The sequence below is a fragment of the Protobothrops mucrosquamatus genome, unplaced genomic scaffold (genome assembly GCF_001527695.2).
Source record: "Protobothrops mucrosquamatus isolate PMUCROS unplaced genomic scaffold, P.Mucros_1.0 scaffold2616, whole genome shotgun sequence".
NCBI classification, from domain to species: domain Eukaryota; kingdom Metazoa; phylum Chordata; class Lepidosauria; order Squamata; family Viperidae; genus Protobothrops; species Protobothrops mucrosquamatus.
In genome coordinates, this window is record NW_015388670.1 from 145,046 (window position 1) to 155,422 (window position 10,377).

Below are 10,377 nucleotides of genomic sequence, written 5' to 3' on the forward strand. Positions count from 1 at the left end.
TAGGGGAGGAAAAGGGAAGGGAAAAGGAAGAAGGGGAGGGAAAGAAGAAGGAAGGAAGGAAGAGGAAAAGGAAGGGGAAGTAGGGGGAGAAAAGGGAAGGGAAAGAGGAAGGAAGGAAGGACAAGGGAGGGGAAGGGGAAGGAGGGAAGGAAGGAAGAAAAGAAAAGGGAAGGAGCAGGGGAGGAGGAAGCAAGGAAGGAAGGGGAGGAAAATGAAAGGGAAGGAGAAGGGGAGGAAGGAAGGAAAGAAGAAAGAGGAGGGAAAATGAAAGGGAAGGAGAAGGGGAGGGAAGGAGGAAGGAAGGAAGGGAAAAAGGAAGGGGAAGTAGGGGGAGGAAAAGGGAAGGGAAAGAAGGAGGAAGGAAGGAAAGAAGAGGAAAAGGAAGGGGAAGTAGGGGGACGAAAAGGAAACGAGAAGGAGAAGGGGAGGGAAGGAAGGAAGGAAGGAAGGAAGGAAGGAAGGAAGGAAGGAAGGAAGGAAGGAAGGAAGGAAGGGGGAGCCACAGGCTGTTGGGGATGGATCCGCGTTGTCTGCATCTCCAACTGAAGCTCAGGTGGTTTCTGTGTCCTGCAAGGCTTTCTGGAAATCCGACCGTGCTCCCGCGCCCTTCGAAGGGGGTTCACCCCCAAAGTGCAGGGCTCAAAGTCTGTGGAGATTCCCTGACTGAGGATCTCCCTATCCCGGTTTGACTGTTTGCCTTTCCAAACAGCAGCTATGGGTTCCCAGCCCCCTCCTTCCTTCTCCCCCCCCCCCCTTTTGTTGCAGCCAGAGATAATTTTGCTCCAGACGTGGTCTAATCAAATCTAAGCTAATACGATTTGCAAAATGCTTCCTCTCTTTCCTTTGAGGCTCCAAGGAACCAGCAGACTTCAGTGTCTTATCACAGGCAGCAACGTTGCGTTATCCTACACACACACACACACACACACTGCTTTGGTCCTTTTTTCCTGTTGTCCTTTTAAGATCCAGCTGGGCTCGACCCAACTATGAAAATAATATCATCTTAATAGGAAAGGGAAATGAATGGGGATTAAAAATAAAGGCCTGAAAATTACGCTGGTAACAGATACAGATACAGATACAGGGAGCCCTTGGCCACAAGTGAAGCCAAAATTTATGTTGCTAAGCGAGACGTTTGTGAAATGAGTTTTGCCCCATTTTATGACTTTTCTTCTCACGGTTGTTAAGTGAATCACTGCAGTTGTTAAGTGAGGAACACGGTTGTTAAGTGAATCTGGCTTCCCCCCCATGGACTTGGCTTGTCAGAAGGTCGCACAAGTGATCACGTGACCCCAGGACACAGCAACCGTCGTAAAGGCGAGTCAGTTGCCAAGCGTCTGAATTTTGATCACGTGACCCTGGCGATGCTGTGACGGTCATAAGTATGAAAAACGGTCATCAGTCACTTTTTTCAGTGCCGTTGTAACTTCAAACAGTCACTAAACAAACTGCTTTTAATTGCGGATTACCTGAACTCACCATGGAAGTTTTAATCTTACATTAAGATAACATTTATTGTCATTTTTTTACTGTGGGCACCCTGGCACACATTAAAAATGAAATTCTGTTGCCTGCTCTCAAAAGTAATAGTAGTAGTAGTAGTAGTAGTAGTAGTAGTAGTAGTAGTAGTAGTAGTAGTAGTAGTGATGATGATGATGATGATGATGATGTTGATGATGATGATGTTGGAAGGGACCTTGGAGGTCTTCTAGTCCAACCCCCCTACTCAGGCAGGAAACCCTATATCCTTTCAGACACATGACTGTCCAGTCTCTTCTTAAAAATTTCCAGTGTTGGAGCATTCACAGCTTCTGGAGGCAAGGAGTTCCATTGGTTAATTGTTCTAACTGTAAAGGAAATTCCTCCTTAGTTCTAGGTTGCTTCTCTCCTTTTACGGATACATAACACACATATAAAGATACTACAGATGTCCTATCCGTACAAGATTGTCCATGTATAATTTTTAAGCCGGAAAACAAAAGCTATCACAAAATAATAGAAAGGAAGGATAAAGAAAGAAAGAAAGAAAGAAAAAGACATCAAAGGAAACACAAAAGGTGCAAGAAAAGGAGGGGGCGGGGAAATTAAAGAAAAAAGAGTGAAAACATTCAAAAATTATAAATACAAATATATGCTAACCTCTTTCTCTGTCAAGTTACCTCATATTATGATTTTTCTGTCAAGTTACCTCATATTATGATTCTTCCTCTAATCTCTCCTATCTAATCATCAAAATCAGAGGGCAGAAGTTCGTTTTTTTTCTTTATTGTACAAAGAATTCATAAGAGGTTTCCAGTCAGCAATAAATGTAGATAATGTCTTTTCTTTAATCAAAGAAATTAGTTTATCCATCTCAGCAAATTCTACCGATTTAACCAACCATTAGTAACGGGGCAGTAGCAAATCTTTCCATCTCCGTGCATATAGTAATCTTGTTGCTACAATAACATGTTGAAATAATCTTCCGTGGCTTTTTTCTAAGTTTTTAATCCATCAGTCCATAAAAAGAAAAACAATTCTGTTCAATTGATCTTGAAGAAAAGCAGTCCTCAATTTACGACTACAATTGAACCCACAAAATTTCTGTGGCTAAGACGGACGATTGTTAAGTGAGTTTGGCCCCATTTTACGCCCTTCCTTGTTATAAACGTTGTTAAGCGAATCACTGCAGTTGTTAAGTTAGTAAAACAGTTGTTAAGTGAATCTGGCTTCCCCCATTGATTTTTTTGCTTGTCGGAAGTTCGCAAAAGGGGATCACGTGACGCCCCGGGATGCTGCCACCGTCATAAATACGAGTCAGTTGCCAAGCGCTTGAATTTTGATCAGGTGCCCAGGGGATGCTGTAACGGTCGCAAGAGTGAAAAATGGTCGTAAGTCACTTTTTTCAGTGCCGTTGTAACTTTGAAGAGTCACTAAACGAAGGACTGTATTCTGTAATCGGAATGACAGAATAAGAAAACAACAGAGGTAGAAGGGACCCTGGAGGCCTTCTAGTCCAACCCCCTATAGGAATATACCTATACCCTATACCAGGGGTAGGCAACCTTGGCTCTTTTATGACTGGTGGACTTCAACTCCCAGAATTCCTCAGCCAGTGTGGGGGAACTATAGCCCCTTCATGACTCGTGGACTTCAACTCCCAGAATTCCTGAGCCAGCCGTGCTGAGGGGATAGGGAGAGGTTTCCAAGCTGAGCCATGCTGGCTCAGGAATTCTGGGAGTTGAAGTCCACGAGTCATGAAGGGGCCCTAGTTCCCCCATGCTGGCTCAGGAATTCTGGGAGTTGAAGTCCACGAGTCATGAAGGGGCTATGGTTCCCTTCTGGACTAGGCCATTCCAGACAAGTGGCTGTCCAGTCTCTTCTTAAAAACCTCCAGTGTTGGAGCACCCACAATTTCTGGAGGCAGGTTGTTCCACTGGTTAATTGTTCTCACTGTCAGGAAGTTTCTCCTTAGTTCCAGGTTGCTTCTCTGCTTGATTAGCTTCCATCTGTCGCTTCTTGTCCTGCCTTCAGGGGCTTTGGAGAATAGCTTGATCCCCCCCCCTCTTCTTTGGGGCAGCCCCTGAGATATTGGAAGACTGCCATTTTTATTTATTTATTTATTAATCGCATTTATACCCCGCCCTTCTCCTAGTGGACTCAGGGCGGCTTACAGCCAGTTTAAAACAGAATAACAATACAATATACAAATTTAAAATGTGGTTAAAATAAAATATTAATATAGGCCTTTCTTTTATTTTAAAATTATTTAAAAACCAAATTTAAAATACCCCTTAGGCCAGTCNCCAACCGACACTGTCTGGTTGACGGCACCCTGAGGAGACCCTCTCTGTGGGAGCGTATCGGTCGGTGAGAGGTAATCTGTGGCAGAAGGCGGTCTCGGAGATAACCAGGTCCGATGCCATGGCGCGCTTTAAAGATGATAATCAACACCTTGAAGCCATCATGTCCCCCCTCGTCCTTCTCTTCATTAAACTAGACATACCCAATTCCAGCAACAGTTCCTTATATATTTTAGCTCTCTGATCATCTTTCTCACTCGTCTCTGCTCTCTTTTCAGCGTCTCAACATCTATGTTACATCATGGTGACCAAAACTGGATGCAGGATTCCAAGTGTGGCCTTACCAGGGCCTTATAAACCAATAGTATCATCTTTTCTCGTGATCTTGATTCTGTCCCTCTGTTAATACAGTTTAGTATTGTGTTGGCTGTTTTGGCAGCTGCAGTACACGGTTGGCTCCTGCCAAAAAAAAGCCAACACAATCCTAGGCTGTATTAGCAGAGTGATAGAATAATCCCTCTGTTCTAGATAGAAAAGTCTGTAAATAATTCTTGATCTGCATAATACCTTGTGTCTTTCTTGAATAGAATAGAGCTGGAAGGGACCTTGAAGGTCTTCTAGTCCAGCCCCCTGCTCAAGCAGGAGAACCTATACCATCTCAGATAGGTGATTGTCTAGTCTCTTCTTAAAAACCTCCAGTGATGGAGCGCCCACGATTTCTGGAGGTAAGCTGTTCCGCTGGTTGATTGTCCTCACTGCTAAGAAGTTTCTCCTTAATTCCAGGTTGCTTCTCTCCTGGATTAGTTTCCACCCGTTGTTTTTTGTCCTGTCCTCTTGTGCTCTAATCTCACTCTTCCATGGGTGACCAAATATCCACCTAGCGCGGCAGAAAGAGCTCTCAGGTGGATCAAACAAGATTCTTGTGTGATCTTGAAGTTCCAGTTATCCTGTCTGTTTGTAAGTCTGGCTTACAAAATGTTTTCTCTCATCTCAGCCACCAGAGAGCACTATTGATTCATAAATCTAGCAAGTTCCCAGGTCTTTAAATACAAGGTAGTCCTGGACTTAACAACGGTTCATTTAGTGACAGGTTCAAAGTTATAACGGTGCTGAAAAAAAGTGACATGACTGTTTTTCACACTTACAGCCATTACAGCATCCCCATGGTCATGTGGTCAAAATTCAGACATTTAGCAACTGACTCATATTTATGACGGTCGCCGTGTCCCGGGGTCATGTGATCCTTTCTTGTGACCTTCTGACAAGCCGAGTCAATGGGGAAAGCCAGATTCACTTAACGACCGTGTGATTAACTTAGCAACGGCAGTGATTCATTTAACAACTGCGGCAAGGAAGGTCATAAAATGGGGCAAAACTCACTTCACAACTGTCTTGTTTAGCAAAGGGAATTTGGGGCTTTAATTGTGGTCGAGGACTACCTGTATAGGTTTAGGCCAGGGGTCGGCAACCTCGGCTCTCTTATGACTCGTAGACTTCAACTCCCAGAATTCCTGAGGGGAAAGGGAGAGGTTTCCAAGCTGAGCCATGCTGGCTCAGGAATTCTGGGAGTTGAAGTCCAAAAGTCATGAAGGGGCCATAGTTCCCCCATGCTGGCTCAGGAATTCTGGGAGTTGAAGTCCACAAGTCATGAAGGGGCCATAGTTCCCCCATGCTGACTGAGGAATTCTGGGAGTTGAAGTCCACGAGTCATAAAAGAGCCAAGGTTCCCTACCCCTGATCTATCATCTATCTATCTATCTATCTATCTATCTATCTATCTATCTATCTATCTATCTATCTATCTATCCCGTGTTTCCCTGAAAGTAAGGCCCACACCAAAAATAAGCCCTAGCTTGATTTTTGGGGGTGGGCCTAATATAAGCCCTACCCCCAAAATAAGCCCTAGTTTTGGGGTGAGGAGCACACCTAATAATCAAGTTAGGGCGCGGGTGGGGGTGTGGAGCTGCCCCGCACCCGTTTACCTGGCAGCCTGGCCTCTCCTTGCAGGCCCACTTCTTGTGAGGCCTCTTCTGCAGCCAGGCCTGCATTTCTCAGTCACGGGGCTTTCCGGAAGGCCTGTGCAGCCAAGAACCAACCTATGGATTCAATCCGTACTTCGGTTCTGCAAAACCTCTGCAGGCGAGCACTGAGCTATGGATTGAATCCATAGCTCGGTACTCGGCTGCTTAGGCCTTCCGGAAAGGCCTGACTGCAAAATGCAGACCCGAATGCAGCTGCAGAACTTCGGCCCCAGAAGAAGTGGACCAGCTGGGTGGGGCTTTGGGTGCCAGAGGTGAGATAAGGCCTACCCCAAAAATAAGACCTGGTGCCTCTTTTGGAGGCAAAAAAAATAATAAGACCCGGTCTTATTTTCAGGGAAACACAGGTATATATATATATTGGGTCCTCTAAGTGGCATGTCAGCTTAAGGGCTCTGCAGCTCTCCTTCAACTGTCCAGATAAAAGGTGAAATGTTCTGGATTCCCCGCAACTCCTTGTAAACACCCAGGTTATAAATTACTTACAAGTGTAGTTTCCTTGGCAACCATTCAAAAATGTTGTGGCTTTCTTTTTTAAACTTTCCTTTTTGGTCAAGACTCCTGACATTCTCTACAGTGGTATTTTTCAATTGAAGATATATGGACTTCAGCTCCCAGAATTCCCCAACCAGCAGGCTGCCAGGCTGATGAAATGGGTCTCCCTGAAGCACCACTAAATTTACCATAAGCCAGAGTTCGGTTTGGCCTTAGCCTGTCCTATGAATCCAGCCATTGTGGTTTTAAACCATGGTTTATGACTTAACATCATGTGTAAACCCAGCCAGTGATGGGCAGGGGTGCAAACTATGATTAAAACAATTCAGCACCGTGGGCAAACCCAGATTATCTAGAGCAGGGGTTTCCCCACTGTGTCCTGCTAATTTTCTGTTCCCAAAGTTTTGTCTCTTGATCGAGATTTCAAAATTTCAGCTGATTCCAAAGCCTGGGAAAAAAATTGAGAATTCAAAAGGGGGAACCAATAGCGGGCACCATCTTGACTTTTTTGACCCCTCCTGAAGACACACACACCCCCAAGAACAAATATCAATGCCAGGGGCTATTTCGGAAACTAAGTTCAACTTTAGAAAGCAAGGCCCAGACATCTTCCTGACAAAAATGGGTGGAAAATGTGATTGATTGTTCCACTCTAGGGCACAAAAAAAAATCTTACAATATTGAAAGCTTCACTCCTTGCTGCCTTCAAGGGAATCAGTTAAAACAGAATTCTTAAAAGTCAGGGGCATATTTACTTATCGTCCAGGGCTGAAACCTTAGGAAAATCTTTATTTTCATTCTTTTGGTGGGTGGGTGGGTGTATCACACAAACACACTCTCTTCTTTTGCAAAGTTTGGGAATACCCAGCTTGATAGATCCTGAAAAACACACACAGACACCAATGGGTTTTGGCTGAAACCCAACAAAATGTTTTCATTCTTTTGGAGGGTGTGCGTGTATGCGTATCGCACACAAAACACACTCGCCCCTTTGGCAAAGTTTGGGAATACCCAGCTTGACACGTACATACACAAATGGTTTTTGCACCAGTGGCTTGCTCCCGGAGCCTCTCTTGGAATACAATAGAGCTGGAAGGGACCTTGGAGGTCTTCTAGTCCAGCCCTCTGCTCAAGCAGGAGAACGTATACTATCTCAGACTGTCTAGCCTCTTCTTAAAAATCTCCAGTGATGGAGCGCCCACGATTTCTGGAGGCAAGCTGTTCCTCTGTGCGTGTGCGTGTGTGTATACACACCACCCAGATGTTTTTGCTTGTTCCCTTTGCGATGCAAATTCCTTCGGCCCTCCCACTTTCGTCAGCCATTCTCGGCTGGGGATTTGTCCCAATTAAAGCTTCTCTGACTCAACCTTGCTCTGGGTTCTTTGCTGATCAAATTTATTCTCTGTTTTTTAGCAAGGCTAAGCAGAATCTTCCCTTCATGGGAATCCGGGACATTTTCCCATAAGAGATGCAGACAGACAGAATAATGGGAGTCAGAAGGGACCTAGTCCACGGGTCCCCAACCTGTGGGCCGTGACACTCACCCCCACTCATGCTAGCACTGCCACTATCCACACGGAGTGCCGCACAGTGAAAATGGGGCAACGTGGGGCAAAAACGGGGCACCACACAACAAAAGCGTGGCACCCCGTGGCAAAACAGGGTGCCACACAGCAAAAATGGGGCGGCACTAGCACCTGCGTGGCAAAAATGGGGCGGTGCTAGTGTCATACGGGCGCTAGCACCGCTTCATTAAGCGTCGCATGTGCTCGCGGCCCAGTTTGTGTGTGCAGTTGCATAAAATGCTTCCCAACTGAGAAAGGTTGGATACCTCTGTTCCAGTCCAACGTGACCTTGATTCTATGCCTCTGTTTATACAACCCAGGATTGTAGCAGCAACCAAAAAACCTAATACAATCCTGGGTTGTATGAACAGAGGCATAGAATCAAGATCACGCAAAGCACTAGTACCGCTTTATAAAGCCCTAGTGAGGCCACACCTGGAATACTGCAGCCAATTTTGGTCACCATATCACAAAAAAGATGTTGAGACTTAGAAAAAGTTCAGAGAAGAACAACTAAGATGATCCAAGGCCTGGAGACTAAAACATACGAAGAACGGCTGCAGGATTTGGGTATGGCCAGTCTAGAGAAAAGAAATAGGGGTGACATGACAGCAGTATTCCAGTATCTGAGGGGCTGCCACAAGGAAGAGGGGGGTCAGGTTGTTCACCAAAGCACCAGAGGGAAGGGCGAGAAACAATGGTTGGAAACTGATCAAAGAGAGAAGCAACCTGGAATAAAGGAGAAACTTCCTGACAGTGAGGACAATCAACCAGTGGAACAGCTTGCCACCAGAAATCGTGGGTGCTCCATCACTGGAGATTTTTAAGAAGAGGCTAGACAGTCACCTGTCTGAGGCGGTATAGGTTCTCCTGCTTGATCAGGGGGCTGGACTAGAAGACTTCCAAAGTCCCTTCCAGTTCTATTCTATTCTGTTCTGTTCTATTCTGTTCTAACCCCCTGTACCATCCATCCAAAGGTCTGTCCATGACTGAATGCAACTCATCCGTACAACAAGGTGGTTATGTCTATAATGGGAACTCGTGATACCATCACTGATCATCTCCAAAATAATTAATGCAGGCAGAAGACACATCCTTCTTCCCTAAAGGGGAGTCCTAGCAATATGCTCGATTAGCGGCAGTTCTCCACGTACGACCATTTGTTTAACGACCATTTGAAGTTACGATGGCACTGGAAAAACTGCCATTTGGAGATGTGTGGACATCTGAACTGTAATGCCCCAGTGCCACCACTAGATGACAGCACGATACACCCACTGTTTGGTGCCCTCTGGCGGTTATCTAGCTTTATTTTATAGACTAGATTTTACAGGGGTACAAATGTCATGAGAACTATGCAAGGTGTCCCGAACATCAACCGTGGAAGCACTCCCAATTTTACTTTTTTGACACCCGCTCCTTCCTGTACATGGTCCAGACATCCTAGGTGGAGTAAACAGCAGAAGGAAAGATGATGGGCCCTCTTTGATTGACACGTGTGAATCAACTCAAAGCAAAAATTGAAAGGATAAGTGTGGGCCTGGGTGACATTTCTAGGCAGTTATCTTGGCTGGACTAAAATCTAGAACAGGTTAGGATCTCTTCGAGAACCCAGATAAGAGACTACCAGCCTACTTCACCTCACCTCCATTTTTTTTTTGCATGTTCAGCCCGTTCTTCCTTTTTTAACTTTCAGACCCTTATTCATGTCAACTGATTCATGGTGGGGTTTTTGGACTGGATTCCCCCATTGCAGAAAGAACGCTTCTTTACGGGGCTCTGTGTAGGTGGGTGGGTGGAGCCCACCTGGAGAACATTCTGGAAAGCTGCCCTTATGAGCTGGAACCATTGCTGGAAAGAAATTCTGGTAGGGAAACATTGCATAGAGGTGTTTTATGCCCTTCTCACTCAAACTGGGATTCCTTGATGGGGATCTGAGCAGAAGTCCCCATCCATCTGCTTGAGGACAGGAGACCACTAGGCGATCCCAGGGCATTACCCTAAATCAGCGGTTCTCAACCTATGGGTCGCGACCCCATTTGGGGTCGATCGACCATTTCACGGGGGTCGCCAAGCAAGGCTGTCTGCCATTTTTTTCCCCTTTTCCGGCGGGTGCCTTACCTCCCTTGAACTGGGCCAGCTGGTGGTCAGCCTGCTCCATCTCTGCCGCTTGCCAGCTACACCTCGGCCAGTGCAGGGGGCAGAACCACGCATGCTCGGCGCTCCCGGGCAGGGAAAGTCCTCGACTTACGACCGGTTGGGTAGTCCTCAACTTACAACCGGTTGGGGGTCGCGGCATTAAAAAGGTTGAGAACCACTGCCCTAAATGAACTTGAAAGGAAAAGCAATGGAGAACTATCTTTATGGCCAAATAGCCTCACAGGAACAAAACTAGGATTCATTTAGCCAAAGGTTAGGCTGCATCACCGGGATGGCCCAGAGCCACCCATGAAGCTTATGCCTAAGACAGGACTAGAACTCAGAATCTCCTGGTGA